Below are 23298 nucleotides of genomic sequence, written 5' to 3'. Positions count from 1 at the left end.
ACTTAAAGAAATGACTAATGACTAAATCTGTAAGAAAGGGCATATGGGGTTTTCTTTCCTACCAACCAGGACTTCTGAATTATGGGAAGTAAGGTCTGGACAAGAATAAACAAGGTTGGAAGAATGAAATCAGGGGCTGGACTCTGATTTGAGTTATGAGGTTTAAATTTATGTACTTATGAATAGATTTAAATGTTAACCAAATAATAATATCTCTAAAATTGTATATAATTAAGAATATATGAAATTTACAGTAGAGGGTAATGCTTTTCAATAGAAAACTATTATTCAAATGCTGTAGTAAATTCTTAAATAATATACAGCTTTTCAATAAAACATTCATTAAAAGCATGTATTATTCAAAACAAAACACTATTTCCATGAAAAATGACTTCAAAACTTAAAGTGGAATTCATGGATTTCTAAAGACTGAGTTAGGTTACATTGTCTAACATTTCAAAATCATTCTACTAACATTTAAGTAGGTTTTCAGTTATACATTTACTTTAAGTAAAATAACTGGTGGTATTTTACCACTAACATCAAACAAGGACATAGCACAATAGCACATTTAAAACCATCATTATGTTTGTTTTTCCAACTTTTGCTCTGGTTAAATTTAAAAAATATATAATAACTTCGTTTATAATATTCCTACTATTTGTCAGGTATTTTTCATGCATTGTCTCTTATTTAAAATTACTGCTTTCAGTATTTTAGTTGAAGAAAATAAGTTTCAGAGAATTTATGTAACAGCCTAGGTGACACAGCTGGTACATGGTAGAGCTAGAATTTAAACCATGTTTATCAGTCCTCAGTGCAGTTTTCTCCCCCATGTTACCCAGACAGAACCAGCAAACCATAAAAGTCTTTATAGGCACTGGATCTCAAATAAGAATTGAGCCCAAAGTTAAATATGAATCCACAGGTGCCCACAGTATTTTTATTGTCACCATGAGTAGTGCTGTAAATTTCTGAGAAATGATAATTTTGGGAATCTGGAAACAAGAAATTGAAATTCATAGCACTTCTTGGAAATTCCTTCAGCCATATACTATTATGTATTTTTCATAATGTTTTATGTTTTTAGATGTCATTGAGTGACCATAATAATAAATACTGAATCATTTTTCTGTAACAGACTTACACATACAAAAATGTCAGAGATTTTTTTTCTGTAAAAAAGATATAAAGAAATAAAGTTTTTATTATGATTAAAACATTTCATGAAAAGATTATACATAGTTTTTAAAGCATAAATAGAAACTTACCTGACATACATATTTGGTAATAGACAACTTTCATAGACGGGAATGTTAACACAAAACAATGTCCATAAAATTGTTTTATAAATTATAAGATAATAACATGGCTATTTAATATTTAAATGCCATTGCTCTTAAACTGAAATTTCGAAGCACATAAACTGCTCTCTCTGAAAGTCTTGACCTTTGACAATATACAAATACTCTATTTACAATTTTCTTTTCATTTTACATTGATGTTAGTTGAATAATTAAGAGTAAATCTGAAATGGTCTTCATGATAAGCATTAAAATTTATATATTGCTTCATATAAGCTAATTTTCTCTTTGAAAATAATAGTTCCTAGGCTTACCCCAGTTTGGTTTTGCCACTGAAATTGATACTGCTTTTGTTAATTGAAGTTGTTAATCATTTTCAGATTTCATTTCAAAGTAGATCACGACATTTACATCTTGTTTTTTTTTTAAGTATTTGCAACACAACTGTACCCTACAGCAAATATTCAAACACTGGAAAATACCTGTAAATGTTACTGGATAATATTATAATAATATAAAATTTGAATTGCTCAGCAACACTAATGCTACAAATAATCAAGTGTAGAAATTGCCAATTCAAGGATACATTTTGCCTCTAAAATTTGTTTCTTGGGACACTGTAGGATTTATATAAAGTACATTATTTGTAAAAACATACAAACATTTATTGTATTTCCAAGTGTGATAACTCACTGTTAGTACCAGAATAAATACATTATGATTTAGGTAAACAATAGATAACTATACCACAATGGAAATGACAATGAAAATTTACAAACATAATATTCAAGTCTCCAGACACAGAAGCCTACATACTGTGGTGATTCCATTTTTACAAAATACAGAATCAGGCAAACTAATCTACTTAGTTAAAGTCAGGATGTTGATTAATTTCAGGGGTGCAATGTGTAACAGCCAGGAAGAAAGCACCAGGATGGCATGCTTCTGGGTGCTAGAAACATTCTGCTTCTTGCTAAACACGTGTGCATTGTTTGTGAAAATTTCTCTCTATTCTTAGTATGCTTCAATAAAAAGTTAAAAAGGTAAATAGAAAGCACAAAAACATGTGACTTCAAAACTTATGAAAAAAGAAGCTTACCTTTTGAACTAGTTTCTGCAGCAGATAAGAAATCAGAAGTCAAAAAGTTTTGTAAAAAAATTTACAGTAAAAACACAAGAAAAAGTACTTAGGCTCCTATGTTATCATTAGATATAAATGGTGATATTATTTGGTAAATGTTATTTTCTCAACAATATATGAATCAAAGCTGTATTAATTGTATTCTATTTATCTTGTCAATTTAGATTTTTAGCAATTCAAATTTTCAAATGCTAACCCATACTTAACAGTACTTAAATGAGGACTTAAAATGAACTTGAGAAATGAGCTTTCAAATAATGTTTTCTGTGATTCAATAAGTTTGTTTTATAAGCCAAGCAACTCCAACATCAACTTCTACCAAAAAATAAATTATTTCATTTTGAAAAACTATATGAAGAGTGGAAACTAGACTAAGCATACTACTAGAGATCATGTATTCATGTTTTGTGGTCCCAATATCCATCACTGTAGCTTTGTGTTAGGTGAATATGCACCATGTTTTCCAAGAGCACATTATCTTTCCATCAAAGTGTAGTAATATCCCATGGAAACTTGAAACTGTATGATATTTTGAAACTCACTGCTCACAGGTACATACAACCATGCTTTAAACTAAGTTGCAGTAACAGAAACCCATGGGTTTTAATAGTACTGCTTCATGGAGTTTACCAGCTGAGAACATACTGTTTTTTAAAAAACTACAATACAAAGTTTTTTTTCTATAAAGGCAAAAACAGCAACTGAACAGGGAGGGAGTAAGAGTTCTATCCTATGTTCAGTGTCTGGAAGCGAAACATATGTTCAAATTTTCGTTCTTTCCAAATAACTCGTGAAGAAAAAAGAAAGACTGTGAAAATACAGAATATCTTACAAAGGAGGTTATTTTCAAAGAAGAGACTTAAGAACAATATAAAAAGAGACTTTAAGTTCCGTATCTAATATTACTAAGAAAAGTGAAATTTCCATAAAGTCACATTCTGTATCTATAGCAACCTTGCCAGGTAGCACAAAAGGGCTCATCTTTATGCAACAGTTTTAGAATATCTATGATCCTGAATGTGACAGTATGTACTATCTTTTCTGGTCTACTGTGACATCCTAATACATAGATATTATTAACTACATCCAGTGGTTCATTATTTACCAGTCAAGAAAGTTATATCTTAGGAACATGTTTAAAAGTTAAATGAAATACGTTTAAATTAAAAATAACATTTAAACAGTTAAACTTGCTAACCATAAACTACCAAAAATAAAAACAAAAGTGATGCTAATGTAGCTATTTTAACATAATTAACAATATCATACTTATTTGTATGTTTATTTCCAACTACTATTTTATACCTGAATAAGAAAATCTAATCAAAGTGGTATGATGGCCCCATAAAAACAACTTCTAAAATGAAGTTCTCTTTGGTCTCAAAGCACACAAAACTCTGATACAATTGAATGAAAAGGTAAAAATGAAGTTGTTCAAGAAGATGTGAAGTAATATCTACTGAAACCCGCAGAGAGCATCATTAAAATTTCCAATGCTAGACACAATGTGAAAGATAATTTATTCCATTAAAATATGTCTGATGATGATGTTAGAAAATAATCTACATTAAGAATTCTTGGATAAGTTGATAGGTGCCTTTTTGCCCAGAGTGTCTAAATTGTAAATATTTCTATAAATACACACACACACACACACACACACACACACACACACACACACACACACCATATCATTTAGTTTAGTTCAAAGAGATTTAAGTTAGAAGTGCATTATAGATTAACTGTCTCTACTCAAATAACTCTTTATGAGGGAAAATAAAACACAAATTAAAATATCTACGGGAATTCACTCCACAGACTAAGTATAAAGAACTCTATAATTTGGTTTGAATGAGTTTTTGGTTTTTTGGTTTCAATTAATACAGATATTTTTATTTGATAATTTTATCGACTAGTGAATCCATTTTTGTGCTTCCTTTTAAGTAGTCCACTGGGGAGTATAACAAATATATACTGCTGACTTAATGAATGTGAAACCAAACACAAAGGTGTTTATCCAAACAGTTTTATAAATGGCTAGATAACATGTACTAAAAATAACAAGGAAGGCCCACAGAAATGAGGACAATAAAAGGAAAAGAGGTGGTATAAAAAAATTTACTTAACATTTTTGAACACATATTATCAAGTTTTTATCTAGAGTGTTCTGTCTGGAATGCAATAAAATGATGGTTTGCATAAAGCAGTGGAAAAATATGTCATCCCAATGTTGAATTTTTGTTTGTTTTATATAATACTCTAGTTTCTATTCAAATAAATATTTCTAATTTTAAAAAAGGAAATTTGCATTATGACACACAAAATTACTAGTCAAGGAAAAAATTAGACAAAATCCCATAAGATTTGAGATGTAGAAGATTACAAACAGAAAAAGAATTATAAATATGATTTTGAAGGCCAAAGGGAAGTTATTTGCTGCTTGGAAACAAATTGTATTATTAAAGTCTGTGTTCTATCAATAGTCATTTGAGTGGCTGGGTGGGAGTGTTTGTGTGAAAGAGACAATATGTCCATCTGAGAAACAGTAAGCTCACTGAACAGTCATGAGATATTTGCTCATACGCTGCCTGGCAAATTTTAACTGTCCTTTAAGGATATAGTTTTTAATTTTGTTCTTTCTGTGTCTAACAATAGCTATATTATACTTTGGGGAACTTAAAGTTTAGAATTTCGAAGAAATAAATTAGGGTTATCATCTCAATCATGAATTCATAAATGTGTTTCTCTAATACACACATCACTGGCCTTGTGTATTCATGTATTCTTCCTTAAGAAAAAGAACTAGTCAGTTAAACTTCAAAGAATTTTTAGAATATGCTAAGTTTGGATGAGAACTATGACAGAAAATAGGAGTATTTAATGTATAGTTGTGCTATTCATCACTTTTAAGAATATATTTTTCTTGCAAAGTTAATAAAATTATCTAAGAATAAATGTTTCTAGCTTTATTTTATTCACTTTATATTTTCAGCATTCCAAATGGATTTGGCCAACTACAATTATGTTAGACTGTTTTCTATTTCTAAATAAAGTTCTGATGCTGGAAAAGAAAATTTTGCATCTCTCTTCTACTTGATCCATTAGAGGAGTTCAGTCTACCTTTATTTTCTTGGGTTGCCAAACTCTATATATAAACTAGGCAGTTAAATATTTGCAAAATTAGTATGAGTTTCAGAGGGATAGTAGGCTATTGGCTACTGTTTTATAGAGAAAGCTGGCCATATCTGTAAATACTTAGAATAGCAAAGAGCTTCAAAAATATTCTCCTGTTCTAAAAAGATGAAAAACTCCTGGTACATTTCTCAGAGTGGGATAGAAGTTGGAAAGACAAGAAGCTTTGAGAAAATGGCTTACAATCATTTTTATGGCTCATTAAAGTCTTTAGTCTTTTAACATCTATGAGTTTATTTAGTCTCTTATTCACTCTTTTAATATCTATGAGTTAAAATATTGAGGTTCCATTTCTTTCAGTGATATCACATTTTTGAGCTTGCAATTTGAAATCCATTTTTCATAATAGCTAATAACTGACATTTGTTTAATTTTTCTATTGTGTTTCATTCATTAAATTCACGCTCATGGTTGGGGAAAAGATGAAACCTAGTCACCAATATGAAGGTGCTTTGGTGTTCAGCAACAGATTCAAGTGCTCTCTAAGAAATAATGATTTTTACTTTAACGTCAAATTGTTTTACTGAATTCCAAAGCTGCTGGCACCAAGACTCACCCCAAATTGTAAAATAGTTAATTTTTTATCTTTCCTTTTGGGAAAATAAAACAATAAGGTACCTCTTAAGTAAGAAAAAAAAGGCTGAATAAGGTATAAATCGGTGATATTTTCATTTTTGTTTGCACAGTCTGTTTTCTATTGGTTGCCATCTCTACACTGAGAAACAATGATATCTGTCTTCTTAATCCTACAAGATCAGTACGGAGTCACAAGTGTCTGGAAGAAATGACAGAAAATTCTTAAAAACTGGTAGAATGAAGGACAGAGCTTCAAGAAAAATATGAATACTACCATCTCACGCCAGTTAGAATGACGATCATTAAAAAATCTGGAGACAACAGATGCTGGAGAGGATGTGGAGAAATAGGAATATTTTTGCACTGTTGGTGGGAGTGTAAATTAGTTCAACCATTGTGGAAGACAGTGTGGCAATTCCTCAAGGACCTAGAAATAGAAATTCCATTTGACCCAGCAATCCCATTACTGGGTATATATCCAAAGGATTACAAATTGTTCTACTGTAAGGACACGTGCACACGAATGTTCATTGCAGCACTGTTTACAATAGCAAAGACCTGAAACCAACCCAAATGCCCATCAACAATAGACTGGATAGGGAAAATGTGGCACATATACACCATGGAATATTAGGCAGCCATCAAAAACAATGAGTTTGGGTCCTTTGTAGGGACATGGGTGAACCTGGAAACCATCATTCTCAGCAAACTGACAGAAGAGCAGAAGATCAAACACCGCGTGTTCTCACTCACAGGCGGGTGTTGAACAATGAGAACACATGGACACAGGGAGGGGAGCACTACACACTGGGGTCAGTTTGGGGGAAATAGGGGAGGGACAATGGGGGGTGGGGAGCTGGGGAGAGTTAGCAAGGGTAGAGATGCCAGATGTAGGTGATGGGGAGGAAGGCAGCAAATCACACTGCCACATGTGTACCTATGCAACAATTTTGCATGTTCTTCACATGTACCCCAAAACCTAAAGTGCAATAAAAAAAATAAATGGGGGAAAAAATATGCCATGAATGATTAATGCTCTTAGGAAAATACGTTAGACTTTAATTGAGAGTGTCAGAATCAAAATATATTTGATATTGTAATAGAAGTAGCCCATCATGAACAAATGTATGTATCATATCATATAAATGTATCATGTCATAAAGTATGTTCACATTAATTATACTGTCAAACAAAAAAAAAAGAAGAAAAATATGAATACTAACCCCAAACATTAAAACAACAAACAAACCAAAAACACAACAAAATACAAAAACCTTTGGAAATTACAAAAGAGAAAGAGGGCATTGCTCAACATCAAACAATTATACGATTGGAGGAAAACAAAGTCCATGAGATTTGACTAGAGGCAGCTGAAATTCAGAATTTCTCCGATTCCATTGTTGCAGGGGTCTTATGCCGAGGCCAGTACTAAAGAGAAAGAGTAGCTCAGGGCTAATGTGGAACTGAAAGTAGGAGGGAGCACCATAAAATTAGCCAAGTAACCTGGAGAGTTAAAACTGTCTGGGTATTTTTTTCTTCCTTCTTTCCTTTCTTGCTCCCTCTGTTATCTTTTTTCCTCCCTGATTCTCTCTCACTCCCTGTCTTACTCTCTTCATTCCCCTCTGCAAAAAATCTGCAAGTGCAATAACTGTAATCCACCATTAGCTTCAGAAAACAAGTATAATGTTGCTTGCATTTTATGCCAAAATGTTTTGACAGCACTAATTTCTAATTGCCCTGACAATGTACTCTCAATAATCATACAAAATCAGAACAATAATGCAGTTACTCAATCGGAATTCTGTGGCTTAACTCTTGTTTAATTTTCATATGATAATTAGCACAAATCACTACCTACATTCTCTCTGATTAAGAAATGGCTTCTCTTGACCTGATGAATTTGATAACTACCTGTTGTAATATTTTGCTTTCCTATTTTATTATTTTCTTATGATTGTCACAGCATAAAAAAATCCTTGTTGTTTGGAAATATCAAATTATGTTTAACTGCCATTCTACTTTACAGATCAAACCACCATAGCCTAAAAATAAAATCTAGTCTTAACACAGATAGCATATTTTCATTATGTTTCATCACAACTTGATCAATTTTAAGTCTTTCAGGAAAAAAGGTTCAGTCTTGACATAAGGAGATCAGTAAAGAATTTTAGCTTTGTAAACTGAGTCTTCTTAACTACCGTTTCATGTATTTAAAATCCCACCAAGCCTTGAAATCAGGTTATATTAAATGCGCCCTCTTTCATAAAGGCTTTTTGACTTTCCATCAAACTGGAAGTGTTCTCTGAGCTCTTTAATATCTTTGCTCCTGAGTTCTTTGTGTTCTCTTGCATATTAATATGTTGAGTTGCTTAAAGATAGTAACCATGTTTCGGTTTCTTCAGTGTCTCCTACTCTACTTGTCAATGACTTGTATACAGAGCAAATGCTCAATAAACATTCCTTAAGTTCATGCAAGTAAAAGTTATCTGTTTTCCATCAAAACAAAGAAAAATCCATGATGATGTCAGCTTTCTTTCCAATTCTATCTGTTTAAACTCATATTCACAATAAGAAGAGGCTGTGGTGTAACTTGTACATTATTTTCAGAAAAAAAAATCACACATTTTTACAGCAAAATGTACCTTGTAATTAAGTCCAACGTAATTTATATAGGAGAACTAAAATCTTTCTTACGGGTAATAGCTTTTCATTTAAATAAAGAATAAGACTTTGGTTACATGATTAAGCTCTAATATACTTTTAGCAAACTTTAGAAAATGTAAATACTAATAAAATTTCATAAAACAAATTTTGTAAAGCGTTCATAACATAACTGCATACAGTATATAACTGCTTTTATTAAAATACAGCATTTAGAATATCATACCAAGTTATTCCTTCTGAAACATTTAAGTACTTTCTTTCAGTTGCTTTTTAATAACTAATAAAAATGGGTATTTTTCTACATATGTAATATCTTTAAAATAAAGCTAATTTATAGATATTTAAAATATTTTAATAATGCTGCATGTTAATAACTTCCTACTTTCTCTATGCTCTTACTGTAACATGACCTTCAGGTTTTCCTTTAAAATAGAGGCTTAGTTTTAACTCAGACACACTGTCTGTGCAGCCGGCAAAGTTCTAAACTTGCATAATGCTTCTTTATCTTTAATATAATGCACCACCTACTTCCAAAATTCCTTTCGCTATCTGTTTTGATTAGCAAAACAGATGTGCCATCCAACAGTGTCATTAATTATAATTCATTGTAAAAGGTGGTGAAGTGAGTGAAACTCTAACCTTAAAAAATATTTTCTATCACTCTGCTTCAGAAAAGTTAGAGAAGACATTAACATTGCCCTTTAGAAATCATCTGCTGAATAAATGTAGCATATACATGTTATCTATATCACATAAAAGTAAAATGTAATTAAAAGATTAAAACTGACTTATTTTATTCAATGGAGGACATTTAAAGAGTGAAAAGTCATTTTAAAGTTTTTATATATTGTTTTAGCGTGAATTGTTAGTGGGTTTTGTCAGATCATACTTGTCCTTAGCTACTCTTTAATAGCATTTAACATTCACCCATATTTCCAAGCTCAGATCAAATATATCTGATATTTGTCAGTCTACATAAGTGTGAATGTGATTATTGTATTAGAACTTTTTGTTCTTCCTCAAATATTCAGGGAAATTTTTATTTCCATTTATATTGAACAATTAAAAAGAATAATATGAACAGAATCCTACACTAAAAAAATGTATTTACTAACTTACCAGCTTGTAATATCTCCATTCTGAACTGAGAGCACTACTTTAGTAAAACAGTAGTATTTGATTTTTGTTTTATTGTGTTACCCACAAAACACAAACTTCTAATAATTAGGTTTATTTTCAGTAATATCATTACTCTTAAATTTTACTTCAACATAAGGAACAAAATACATAGATCTTTAATGCCTTAACCAAATAATGTAAAACTTAACATATTTAATGCCTGTTTAGTGAAAGCAAAGCACAAGTTTATACATGGTCCAATTTTTACTCCTTAGGGGCTCAGATTTTTACTTGTGCCAAAGGATATTCTACAGCCTCCTCGAAGTCAAAATTTCAGCCAGGGAAATTGTCTGTCAGTAACTATTGATTGTTTAGAGAAAATACTAGTGATTTATTGAAAGATCTATACTTCTATCTTTCAATAGAAAATGAAGAAGTAGGCCAAGTGAACCATGATATGATGACATAGAGAAAGCAGTATCTCCAAAACTGTTGCTGCAGATACAGAAAAAATAGAAAAGTGGCAGGTTGCAATCAATACTAATTTTAGACTTATTGATGGAATGCTTCATAATTACCAGACTGACCATAAAGCATAGGACTCCAGGTCAGCTGCAAAGGCCATAGCCTTTGTCCTTTTTCACTTTATAGTAGACATGAATGGACTTGTTCTGTTTATACCTAAATATACATAGTATTTTATTATGCAGTCTGACATAAGACCATGTGAAACTCTCATCGACCTTGCTGAGAATTATACTGTTTGAAATGTTCTCAATTGCTCAAGAGGTAGATTTCTGTAAAAATTAATCATTATTTGAAGAAATGACTGATTAAAACAGATTACTGCTTTAATGAAATCATAGTCTAAGGCTACAGAAACATCTTTTTTTGTTAACGTATTTTGCTATGCAAAATATGTTACTAGAAAAAACATCCTTTTCGTTACATGTTGTTACAGTTTCTCTTGGAATGGGAATGTACCACAGACCTGGACTGGAGTAAACTCTTGTTTTTACACAGACACAATTATACTTCTGAAGCATGAGTAGTGGGCAAAGACTTATCAACATATTCATTTATGTCTTCACTCATCACCCATCCATTCATTGATTCACTGAATTAATATTTTTGAGTGCCTACTACATATGCCACATACTGTTGTAGGTTCTGGGGTAGAGCCACATAGAGAATAGACAAAAATCTCTGTACTTAAAGTATGCAACATTATCAGGATACAGAAACAAATAGCTGTATACTACATTGCCACATACAAACAACTGTTATTTTAGGGAAAGAAAGGGAAGAGGATAGTGCTAAAGCCTTTATTTCAGATCAGATGGAGACTGAAGACTTTTTTGAGAAGGTGACATTTGAACAGGGATGACAATAAAGCAAGGAAACCTGTATTGCCAATATCTGGAGAAAGAACATGTGAGAAAAAAAAGAGGTGAAAATTTCCTGACAGAGAACATGGCATTTCTTAAGTCTGCTTCATTAAATGAAGTTTTGAGACTGGAAAAAAAATACTGAAAACAATTGTAAATGGAAGTTGTGATGCTTCTTTTATCAAACTGTTATTACTCAGCCACTGGGAACTGAGAGATCAGTATCTCCTAAGGCTGGGTTATTATTAGGTTCTTTATACTGTGTAGCACAATTCGTTAATCTCTCCAAGTATAACATGTTTTTCCATTCAAAAAATAATATATACTGGTGTAGGATTTAATTGGCCATCTCACAGAGGCAATAATACTCGTAGCTAACCCAAGAAAGAGCCACCGTATCGGTATAAAATTCACATACAGCTCTAGCTTGATAGTTGCAATTGTCTAATCCTTTGGAACTACCTTGATATGGAATTCTTAAACCATTGATAAAAACTTGCAAACTTTTAAAGTTCTGTTGAGCCTGAGGTACAATTACCAATCATATAAGCATTCTTTAAACATACAGGGCATACTGTGCACATACATACATTTATTCATTACATATGCATGTAAACACATATTATATATTGGGCCACCCATGAATACATGTCAGTTGCCATATGTTACTCAATGTTTATTTCAACAAGTTATTATGCATCTTCAAGGAGTACAGTTAGTTGACACCTCTCAACAAATAATACTCTCAGGATCTACTGAGGCCATGCTCTCTGGGTTTGTGCCTAGCCAATGACTAGGCATGGGAAGGTCAAGGGAGGGCAGGAAGATTGGGACCTGGCCATTTTCACCCAATCAAGAACACCTCTAATGGGCAGTCTTCACTTCAGAGCTTGCCAGAGAGGTGGCTGAGAGCCTATCAGATCTGTATTATGGCTTGAGGCCTGTCACCCTTTTCCATCTGGATTCTTTCCTCTTTTATCATTCATTATTGCTACCTCCCAACAACTTTTGGTACCCCTAGGTGCATCTGAGCATTTGTCCCCTGGAATACCCAACCCTCACATGTGTTTATAGATGTACACGTAAATATCTATTATTTTAGGGTAGATAATACATTATTAAAACTATGACTAATGCCACAAATGGACAGACATGTATTTTGTAGTTAAATATATCCTACTTAAATGTTACAGGTGGCTTTCATACAATGAAACATTTGACATTTGTGGAGCACTTTTAATGAGAATGTCATCATAGAAGGCAGCCTCAATAACGCATTTTCCTATAGGGTTTAATATAGGATTTGGTTTGGTTGTCATATCTAAATTTTTTATTAAAGGACCAAAAGATACTTCTTAGAAGCTATCCCTGATATTTGAGATGTCCTCATGTCAATTATATCAAGTGTTGCTGCCGGACAAATATTTATTATGTGATATTTATTTTTACTGAATTGAGAACTTCTCTGATTATGCAGGTATGTATTATAATTTCAGTAATATAAAGTCAGCATATATACTCACAATTATAAAGTGATTTTTGGCAAACAAAAGTATTCTAGTTTATTAATGAGACTTTCTATTTATAGGACTGGAGGCATCCTTCAGGATTTTTCCAACAATTTATTAAAATCTTACTCATTCTCAGAGAAAGATAAATTAAATTTATGAGTCTGTGAATTAATTGTTCTTGATTTTCAGCAAAAATAATTAAAGTCAACTGAAAGAACAATTCAAGATTTGTCCTGATTATTCATTGAAACTTCCTATTTTCTCCATGTTTTTCATAAACACAGAACACTTAATTAGTATGTTCTATGCACATTGAAATAGTGGAAATTACATGGGCAGCACTTTATTGTATACATTTTCTTCAGTGTCTAAGGCCCACCGAACATGAAAAATATTTACCGCTTCAGTCCATGAGATTAATATAAAAATTAGTGCTAATGGTGAGCCACGTGGTTATATAATTTATATGTGAATTATCTCAGAACTAAAAGATAAAACCATCAAAAACTATATGTTATATTCCTGAATCCACTGGCCGAGAATATCATCTGAGGAATGTTGTTTCTACATTTTTTAATTAATTAAAAGAAAATTTGGCAATGGGAGTTTTGTTTAAAAAGATAAATTACACCATGATGTAATCTAACATTTGTTTGACTAGGCAACAAAAATGTCCTGGCCTTCCCCGAAGATTATTTTATTCCCAGACATAAAATAATATTACTCCTTCATGTTATTCCATATCTCATATTTCCATCAGATTCAATTACTACTGCTTTCCAAGAAACTACCATGAAAAGTCAATAAACAAAGTATTTTGACTTTGAGTTGGGTTCTCACCACAAATGAATGGCCAGAAGAATAAATAACTAATTATTCATTTGCTACTGCCTCCACCAAGTTTAACAGAAGCCTGAGAACTTTCAGTATATCTTAAAGGCTTTCAGAGTAATTTATGATCCTGAAAGAAAACACACCCTATTTGGGCCTAAATGACCACAAATAACGAGCCATTTTACAAGTGTTAAGTAAGGAATTCAATAAAAAGGTGATTTAAAAGCAGAAATAACATTTTAAAATGTATCTTTGTGCTAATTGACAAGAAAATACCTCTGCAATATTGGATATCTTTTCCCCTTATAGCAAAAAATGGCACTAACTACTCATTTCATTTTGGATAAGCTGGTTCACCACTTGAGCCTGTTTTCTCTTCCATAGGCAAAGAGGTTGTATTAGAGGTGGTCTACTTAACTATGTTCAGGGATCAGGCACTGAAATGAGTGGGTCAGGAGAAGTTAAGACAAAAGACTACTCTGTGCAAGAAAGTTTTTTTGTTGTTGTTTTTTGTTTGTTTTTTGGGAAGAGTTTTACTCTTGTTGTCCAGGCTGGAGTGAAATGGCACAATCTCATCTCACTGCAACCTTTGCCTCCTGGGTTCAAGTTATTTTCCTGCCTCAGTCTCCCAAGTAGCTGGAATTACAGGTGTGTGCCACCATGCCTGGTTAATTTTGTATTTTTAGTAGAGATGGGGTTTCACCACGTTGGGCAGGCTGGTCTCAAACTCCTGATCTCAAGTGATCCACCCCCAGCAGCCTCCCAAAGTGCTGGGATTAAAAGAGTGAGTAACACACCTGGCCTAAGCAAGAAATTTTATCTAAGGGCACTGAAATTCAAAATGATTATTAAAACCCATGTGAACTGTAATTTGTCCACAACCCGCCAAAACCCCCATATTTCAAATTTTGAACCAAATTATATCAACATTCTCTCAGGTCTCTTCCATATCTAAGAAGCAATCTAGAAAAGCCCTGATAAAAATGAACCATTAAAAACAATATAAGACAGGCACAAGATAGTAGAAGGGATAAATGTAGAAAATTATTTCTTACTCTTTACTGACTCCTGTTAGAGAATTGGATGTAAATATTTCTATTATTTTATCTGGTCTCTAAATCACTCAAGTATCACTTAATGCCACATCTTCCAAGAAAAAAAAATTCAGATATTATGAGAAAAGAACTGAAATATCCCAGCTCACAGCCTAACATACACATTTATTGGGAACCTACTATGTGTAAGACACTGTCCCAGGCATTTGGGATAAATCAGATAACATCACTGACAATGATTCCTGCCCTTTTGGGGCTTATACTCTGCAGAGACAGACAAGAGAAAAATCATTAAACTTTAAGGAATTCATGTATATATTAGAAAAAGGTATGTGCTACAGTTTTTTACAAAAATAAATAAGTAAAAGGGACTGGGATGGTGGGAGATGAGTGCTGGAAGGCTGAAATATCTAATAGGAAGGTTCAGAATTGGCCAGGTGTGGTAGCTCCATCTGTAATCCCTGCACGTTGGGAGGCTGAGGCAGAAAGATCACTTAAGATGAGGAGTTCGAGACCAGCCTGGCCAACATGGCAAAACACTGTCTCTACTAAAAATACAAAATTAGTTGGGTGTGGTGGCACATGCCCGTAGTCCCAGCTACTCAGAAAGTTGAGGCAGGAGAGTAGGTTGAGCCCAGAAGGTGGAGGTTGCAGTGCACCGGGATTGTGCCACTGCACTACAGCCTGGGTAACAGAGCTAGACTCTGCCTCAAAAAAAAAAAAAAAAAAAAAAGCCTCAGAATAGACTCTGTGAGGTCTAATTTTAACAATGACTTGAAAGACATAAGGAATTTAAGCATCTTAAAGAGTTACTAACTACAGCCAATGCCCTGAGATGGCAGCAAGTGTCCTGAGCAAAAACTGAAAGAGGTCAGTGTGACAGAAGGAGACAGTAAAAAGTCTGAAAAGTCTCCTAGAAACCATTAACACTGTGCCTTATAGCTACTAAATGGACTTTCGTTCTAAGTTACTGGTGAAATCAGGTATCATGGCTAACAGCAACTGCTTTGGTGTTAAGCAGCTCTACTGTTTATCAGCTTGTGTAATCAGTGTTAAGTTGCTTAATCTCTGTGCTTTGCCTAACACACAAGTATAACTGCAGTATAAATACCACATAGGACTGGTTATGAGGATAAACGAGACAATGCCAAGCATCGTACTATCACTGGCATAGAGAAACTGTTCAATAAATTGTTCTCTGAACTTGCTGCTTCCAACACAAATTTTTTCTCAAACATTGAGTATCGCTGATATGAGGACCATTCTAAAACTTATCTCTCACATCTATGCTCAGATAGATGAATCAATTAACCAACAAACCTCTATTATGTACAAGGAATTATTTTAGGTACTGAGGGGATATACAGAATTTGAAATGCAGTCCTTGATATTAATAAGAATATGATTTAAGTGAATAAATAAAACATACCCATAAAACCATAATTTAATACTTCCTATCAATAAAAAGGAATAAAGTATTGAATCTGCACAAACACATTTGTATGACTCTTAAACTCATTGTGCAGAAATGAAGAAGCCGCACACAGGAGCACATACTGAGTGATTCCATTTATACAAAATGAAGACTAATCAATGGTGACAAGAGGAAGATCAGTGATTGCCCAGGTCCAAGGGAAGGTGTGAGAACGGACTTTACAAAGGAGTACAAAGAATCTTTTTATAACCTTTAGAAATGTTCTGTATCCTGGTGGCAGCATGGTTTCATGAGTGTAAACAATTTTCAAAACTCATCAAAGTGTGCACTTTAAATGGGTTCTATTGACTGTGTTCCTCCTTAAAATTGACAGTAGCAAAAGCAAAACAAAATTGTAATAATTGATCACAATGGACTGAATAATCACTACAGTATATCTTCCACTACAGCTTGAACTAGAAAATTACAGGACAAGTTTAGTTTAGATATGTCAGGTCACACAATAATTTCCAGATATTTCTTGAACTGCATTAGGTCTAGAAATTTTGTTAAGCTTGAAGATAAAGTTCTCCTATTAAGTTATCATTAGTTGTAGCCCTATTCAGTCAATGTCTGAGTAATTTTATGTCACCATTTGTTTGTTTCTATTTACAGGATCCTTTCATCTTCATATCTTTCCTCAAAAAAATTTTTTTGTTGTTAATATAAGAGTTCATTCCCTCCTAGGACTGGCCCTTAAAGAGATTTATAGCGCTTCCTTACAGCTTTCAATGTAACTATCAAATATTTTAATTGCAGTTTCATTTTTTAAATATGGGCCATTCTGGCTTCTATCTGGAGCCCTTTTCAAAAGATGTGTAAGAGAAGAAGGGGCATGTCTAACATGTTTAATCTTAAAAAGAACAAACTTTTCAAAGAATTTTCTTTTCAAAGCTATCCTGTTATTGGTTGCCAAGAATTATAACACACTTTTATGAAATGGCAAATAAAAGAGATGCATACATCCCTTCAGAAGTAGAAAATGAAAGAGGATATCGTGCTTTTCCTATGATTCAATTTTGATATAATATTCTGTGAGGTTATCATTCAATTGTTCTACAATCTAAATTCCCAAATTTCAAAAATTTAATTTTCCTATGAAATTAATTGTTTAATATAAAAAAGCATATTTATAATTTATACTCCAGAAATGAAAGCTTTGAAAATACATTTAAATAAATATTGATGGACATCATTAACAGTGAAATATAATTAAAAGAGTAAATTATTTAGTTGTTTTTTTTTTTCAACCAGAAAAAAAAAAAAATTTCTATGAAAGCATTGCGTTCGGAATATTAAATGCCTAAGAAGTCATAATAGATTTTCGAATGTAGTACCTATTTTGGAAAGCAAATTCAGGATTCTTGTAGACAGATTTAAAAGTATTTCCTAAAATAGATGACTCAAAGAAATACCTGTCAAACAGAGTTAAGACTTCTGAATGCAGACACAGCTTGAAAAAGATGATGTATTTTCCATGGCGCATTTGCCAAAGAACTATTCAGCAGAGACATAAATAATTAAAATTAAACTACAGTCACTAAAATAAATGAACCATGTTCTGAAGCAATTCCTGATTTTCACATACTTCTAAGCTCACAAAATTTAAGTATCTGCAGCAAATCGCCACATCAATAATTTGAATTAGCAGGATTCAACTGGAATTTCTGAAGTGCACATCACTCCAATTTCCAAGGCAGTACAATTGAAAATGTATCAGATAAAACTAGTCCCAGAAAGCCTGCAACATTAAATGCTTTGACAGTGACAAATAGAATAAGGTGAAATGGGTGTTAAAAGGAACGTCTTCCCACTACACTGTGTTTCTTAAATTTTAGGACACTCCTCTGCCACACTGAAAGGCCTTGTTATTTTCTTCTCTCCAGACAAGGATTAGTAGATGTGGGCTCCACTTCCCCCAAGTTTATGTTACTGTGTAAGAGTAACCCTGTGAAATAACAAGATTACCAGAGAGAAAATTAAAAAAAAAAAAATTAAAGAAAAAGAGATTACGCCAAAGCACTCTTTGAAGAGATAATTTGTTTTTTCTAATATTCTGCATGATGTATTAAAGAAAATCTGTAGAAAAACAAGCAGGGAAACATGACATGAGACTACAGAAACCATTTCTATGTTCTTAATACAATATTTTTCCTTGATGTAACCCCATGTAGATGATGTTATAGTACCTTTCATATCTGGCAGAATTATATCAAATACGTGAACTGCAGTTTAAGAAGCATAAATGTGAAGTTGTTGAAACTTCCACATCAAAGTAATTACCAAGAGTTTTTGAATGCCAATTACAGCAGTTTATTAGATGCTGTGAGAGATACAGAAGATGTATTGATATTAGGCACACAGAGGTATTTTTAAATATATAATAACTGAAGACACAAGACATGAAAGCTACCAAGAGAGATTTTTTTGGGTGTGTAAACAAAGCACTTAACCATAACATATACAGAGAATTAATCAATCTAGAGTAACAGGCATATTATTAAGGGAAGGCTGAGCAATACAAATTAAAAAATACCATGTATCAATTAAACAAACCCTACCACTTGGTAAAAATATTTAGAAAAGGGAAGGCATTTCAGGTGGGAAGGAGGGTACAAGTAAGAAAACAGAATTGTAAATAAGTATGGCTTGCTCAAGATAGCATGAACAGACCTATTTGTCGGAGTGAAGATTACAAGTAAAATTATTAAATACATAGGGCACTTAAATAGTATGAAAATAATTTGGAGGAGTCTGTAATCGATATGACAGGGAATAAAGGAACAATTGCACATTTCTGAGCAAGGGCATTCTATGATGTTGTACAAGCCAGAGAGGGTGAAACCTAAGGAAGAGAAACCAGCTAAAGCAGCTGGCAGGAATGACATAATGCAAGAAGGAGGTGTTAAGTGCTACCTGGTTAGACTGAGCTCAATGGAGGTAGAAAGGAAGAGACAGTTCTAAGAATCAAGAGAACTGAACTCCTATTGAATCACCTCTTCAAGTCTCTTCTCAAATGTCATACTACCAGTGAAGACCTTACCTGACAGCCTCATGTAAAAATTACACCTTCTTTTCTTATGGGTGCACTCCTGTGTCCCATTCACTTTGAGTTTTTTCTCTATAGAATGTATAACCATTTGACACACTATTTATTTGGCTTCTATTGTTATTATTGTTAATGCTTATTTCTTACCATTAAAATATGAGTACAAGGATCCATGATTTTGGTTTGTTAATTTCCCTGTTCCCATGAGCCCACAAGAGCGGGTTCAATAAATTTTGAACTGAGTGAATAGAATGAATTCATATTCAATGAAACAAAACAAAGATGAGAAAAACATCAATTATGCTTTCAAAGTTCCTTACCTGAGGTTCTGGTACAAAGTTATATGCAAGCAACATCTTCATTAAAGGACCTTGAATAAATCTTATGATCTTAACAGGAGAGTTCAACAACAGTTCAATATCACATGACACTAAGGAAAAAAATGTGATTTGACCAGTAGAAAATCAAAAACAGACTAAACAACAATCCAAAGAAACTGCCAGTAGTCCACAAGTTCATTAATAAATGTGAATTATAGCAATAATTTGCTAATTTGTATTCACTAAATAGACTTTCAAGCTTCAAAATGTTTAAATAATGTTTTCATTTATCATTGAAACATGCATGGCAAACGGAAGATGGAGACACTAAGGAGATAAATAACCTCCCATATGCTGTCCTTCCCATATCAATGAATAGAACGTTACTTGTTTCCATAGTAAACTACACTTTGGTTGAAAAGTTATGAAGTTCTCCAAAGCAAACTTAAAGCCATTAGATTAAGGAAGTCAGTCTAATATAATACACTCTTTTTTTTTTTTCCTTTAGAAGAGCCTAACCTCAATTGATCATTGGAATGGATGGCTTTATCAGATCATGAGGACTCTAAAATATCATTAATTCAGTCATCAACATCTAGAAATATTCTTTAACCTGGGAAAGACAAAGAAAATGCATGTATTCTCAGTAACATTCATTATACCAAAACATTTATTCATTTTGCTTAGAAAGAACCACTGAAGTAAAAACAGACACCAATTAGAAAAAAATAAAGCAAATGTTGAATCACATTCTGAGTTTAGAATAGAATAAGAATAAAAACAAGTTTTATCGGGAACTAAAAAAAAAAAAAAGAGGTCATAAATATTAATGTACTAGATCTACATAAAATAATTCTAAATGAAGGATTTTCATGACTCTAAATCAGAAATCATTTTCACTTATCTTGGAACACACTACCAGTGAAACAACTTAATATCAGTTAATTTTTCTAATTTAATTTGCGAGATAGCACTGGATATATTGAGAAATAGTATATCTCCTGATCTTCTAAGATACCATGTAACTTGGGAATGCTGAGAATATATTACAGCACCTTGGTAAAAACTCATGCATGATGTAGTTTGACCTTAGCGGGGAGAATTCACCATCAAATTCTGACTTGCTGTTTTCTTACTGTGTAGTGTGGAAAAGTTATTATCTTGGTTAATTTTTCTCAATTAAAAAGATAAGTCAAATGTCATTGTCCCTTTATTTCAGATAGTTTTTATGAGAGAACAGATAAGGTGATGTTTTTAAAAGTTGAAAATTGATCCAATATATTAATTTAATGTATTATTATCTAAGTTTACGTAAATCAGAACCACTGCTATTGGTACAACTAAAAAATAAGGAAGAGCAGAGTAATTAGAATTAGAAAACTGCTTTTACAAATCAAAAACAAGTATTTATGAATAAAAGATGAAGCTGCTGACACAAAAGTAGAAAATTAAAATGACATCACTTTATTCAAGAAGTTATTGGGCATATATTCCCAAACGGTACCAACATGTTATTTTTTAGAGATAATATTAACAGAAAGAATAAAGCTATGTATATTTACACAGAGCTAGAACTTTAAAAGATAAACTAAAATAAATATGGTATTGGAATTCACTTGAGGGCCCTTTTAAATCTCTTTATGTTCTCTGCTTTCTAGGTGTTCACTACCAGACCACCCCATTCTTGATTTTAACTCTTTAGTGTCGTTGAACAACATGAGTTTTCTTCAACCTAAATCATACTGAAGTTGAGTTCAATCTAACCATAGGAGGACATTAATATGGTTCAATGAAAGCTTTGAATAGTGGCTGTTTCTATTATGTTGATGGTCTTGGAGGTAACTATTTTTTAATCCATCTTTAATTGAAGAATTATTGTGGAAGTATTTTGGTGGAGTTTGTTTGTTTGGTTTTGTTTTGTAGTGACCTGTGCTCTCAATGTACCACAATATCATAGCTCCATTCCCCTAATATAGCTCATGGGTCTTTTGCATAAGCATTCCATAAATTATAACACAGGAAAAAATGTGGCTTACAAATAGCAATAGAAATAAATAGAACTGGAAAAAGACCCAAAACTTTTTCTTCCGTCTTAAATGGATGTCTCAAGATCTGCTTGTATCTCCTCTTAATGAAAAGCCTCTCCTTTAGCTGTGAAAACTTGAAATCCTTTCCTCTCAATACATCTTTAGGCAAAGGGAACTGTGTTGGCAAAAGCCAGAGTAAGATGTTGCTGGGCTCAGAGCTGAATGGCTCGAAGGTACTTTTAGGATAAAATTGAACTTGTGTGATTTACTCATTTGAAACAATGGGATTTGGAGTGTTTTAATATAATCCACAAACAAAAGAGGGTAAGATCTGAAATGCTGGCTGCAGCCCTGAGATTAATAACCTCTGGCAGAAGTTATCAAATATTTTAAAATAAGAGGCCTTTCCTTTATAGACAATCATGGGAGAAAGCCCAATATTAAAACAGAGAAAAGGTTATGTGTCTCTGTTGGAATCAGAGCAGGAGCTCCAAGGTCCTGCTCTCTCCACACTCTTAAGCCCCAGCAGCAGTCCTCAGGTGCCTCCCCAGAATCCTTAGGCTCGGTAAGTCATGACCTGAAATCCATTAGCCTTACATAATTCTGTGAAATTTAGAACTGGAGAATCCAGTTAGTTTCATAACAGCAATTTGACTGAAAAACCGGAGATAAGTTAGAGTGGCCAGGCCAGAATACTAGAAATTAATAAAATAAAGCTGGTAGATTTCACCCTAGGCTTCCTTGCAGTCCCACTCTCTTTCTACTGGGTCTTGAATTTAGAAAAAGGTATCTTGAAATCTCTAAGTACTAAATAGTCCATATGCAAATTTTACAAATGGATCCAAGTTCATATTTGGGAACATAAATGATGATAAAAATGGTTCCCTTCTAAATAGAGAATGGGTCAGAGTGGAAACTTGTGGTGGGATGTCAGAGGTAGTGAAGTAATGTATTGATGCAACACAAGGAATATCCTTTTCTGTGCTAGAGCAAACTCTTCCATTTACTGGTTAACTTTACCCAAAACACTTGCTTTTCAGTTTCTTCATCCATGAAACAATAAGTCTGCATTAAATGATCACCCCTTTCTTTTTAAAAACATTAGTAATCTGTATTTCATCTTGATACATACATTTTTGCTGATTTGAAATAAACTTATTTTTCATATTCCCTTTCCATTATAATCTCTATCCTGAGAACCACATTCCTATTTTCACCACTGCTGAATGTGTCTCCCTGGATGTCTTCTTAACACTTGATCTAAGATGAATGTTATTCTCCTGCAGGCACTTTCAGAAGCATGATCCTTCTGGGTACTTATATTCAGGTTCTTCAAGTTACCTTCAGTTCTTTCCTTTCACTCATCACATCCAATTCAACTACCCCAATGTATTCATTCATTCATTTATTTATTATCTACTTTGTGTCTTGTCCTACTGAAAGAACAAGACCCAGACTATGTCCTAATGAAATTTTAAATCTGGTTTCTCAAGTTTGGTCCTTCCCTTCTCTTCCTAATATTATCATCACAGTTCAGCCTTCTTTTATCTTAACTTTTTAAACAACCTCTTGGCTTATTCACCTTCCTCAAGTGGTCTCACCTTTATTCAACACTATAATTTGAAATTCACTCTGCCATTAATA

At 32.9% G+C, this 23298-nt stretch overlaps 1 protein-coding gene across 31 annotated transcripts in view; it reads right to left on the bottom strand.

The window, feature by feature from the left end:
• NRXN1 (neurexin 1) overlaps window positions 1-23298 on the bottom strand; it is a 1131792-nt gene that overhangs the window by 978990 nt on the left and 129504 nt on the right. The gene's annotated exons all lie outside the window — the stretch shown is intronic.

The sequence above is a fragment of the Sapajus apella genome, unplaced genomic scaffold, assembly GCF_009761245.1.
Source record: "Sapajus apella isolate SASKATOON/1434 unplaced genomic scaffold, GSC_monkey_1.0 scaffold26, whole genome shotgun sequence".
Classification (NCBI taxonomy): Eukaryota; Metazoa; Chordata; class Mammalia; order Primates; family Cebidae; genus Sapajus; species Sapajus apella.
The sequence above is the reverse complement of the archived record's forward strand: the minus strand, read 5'-3'. Positions and strand labels throughout refer to the sequence as shown.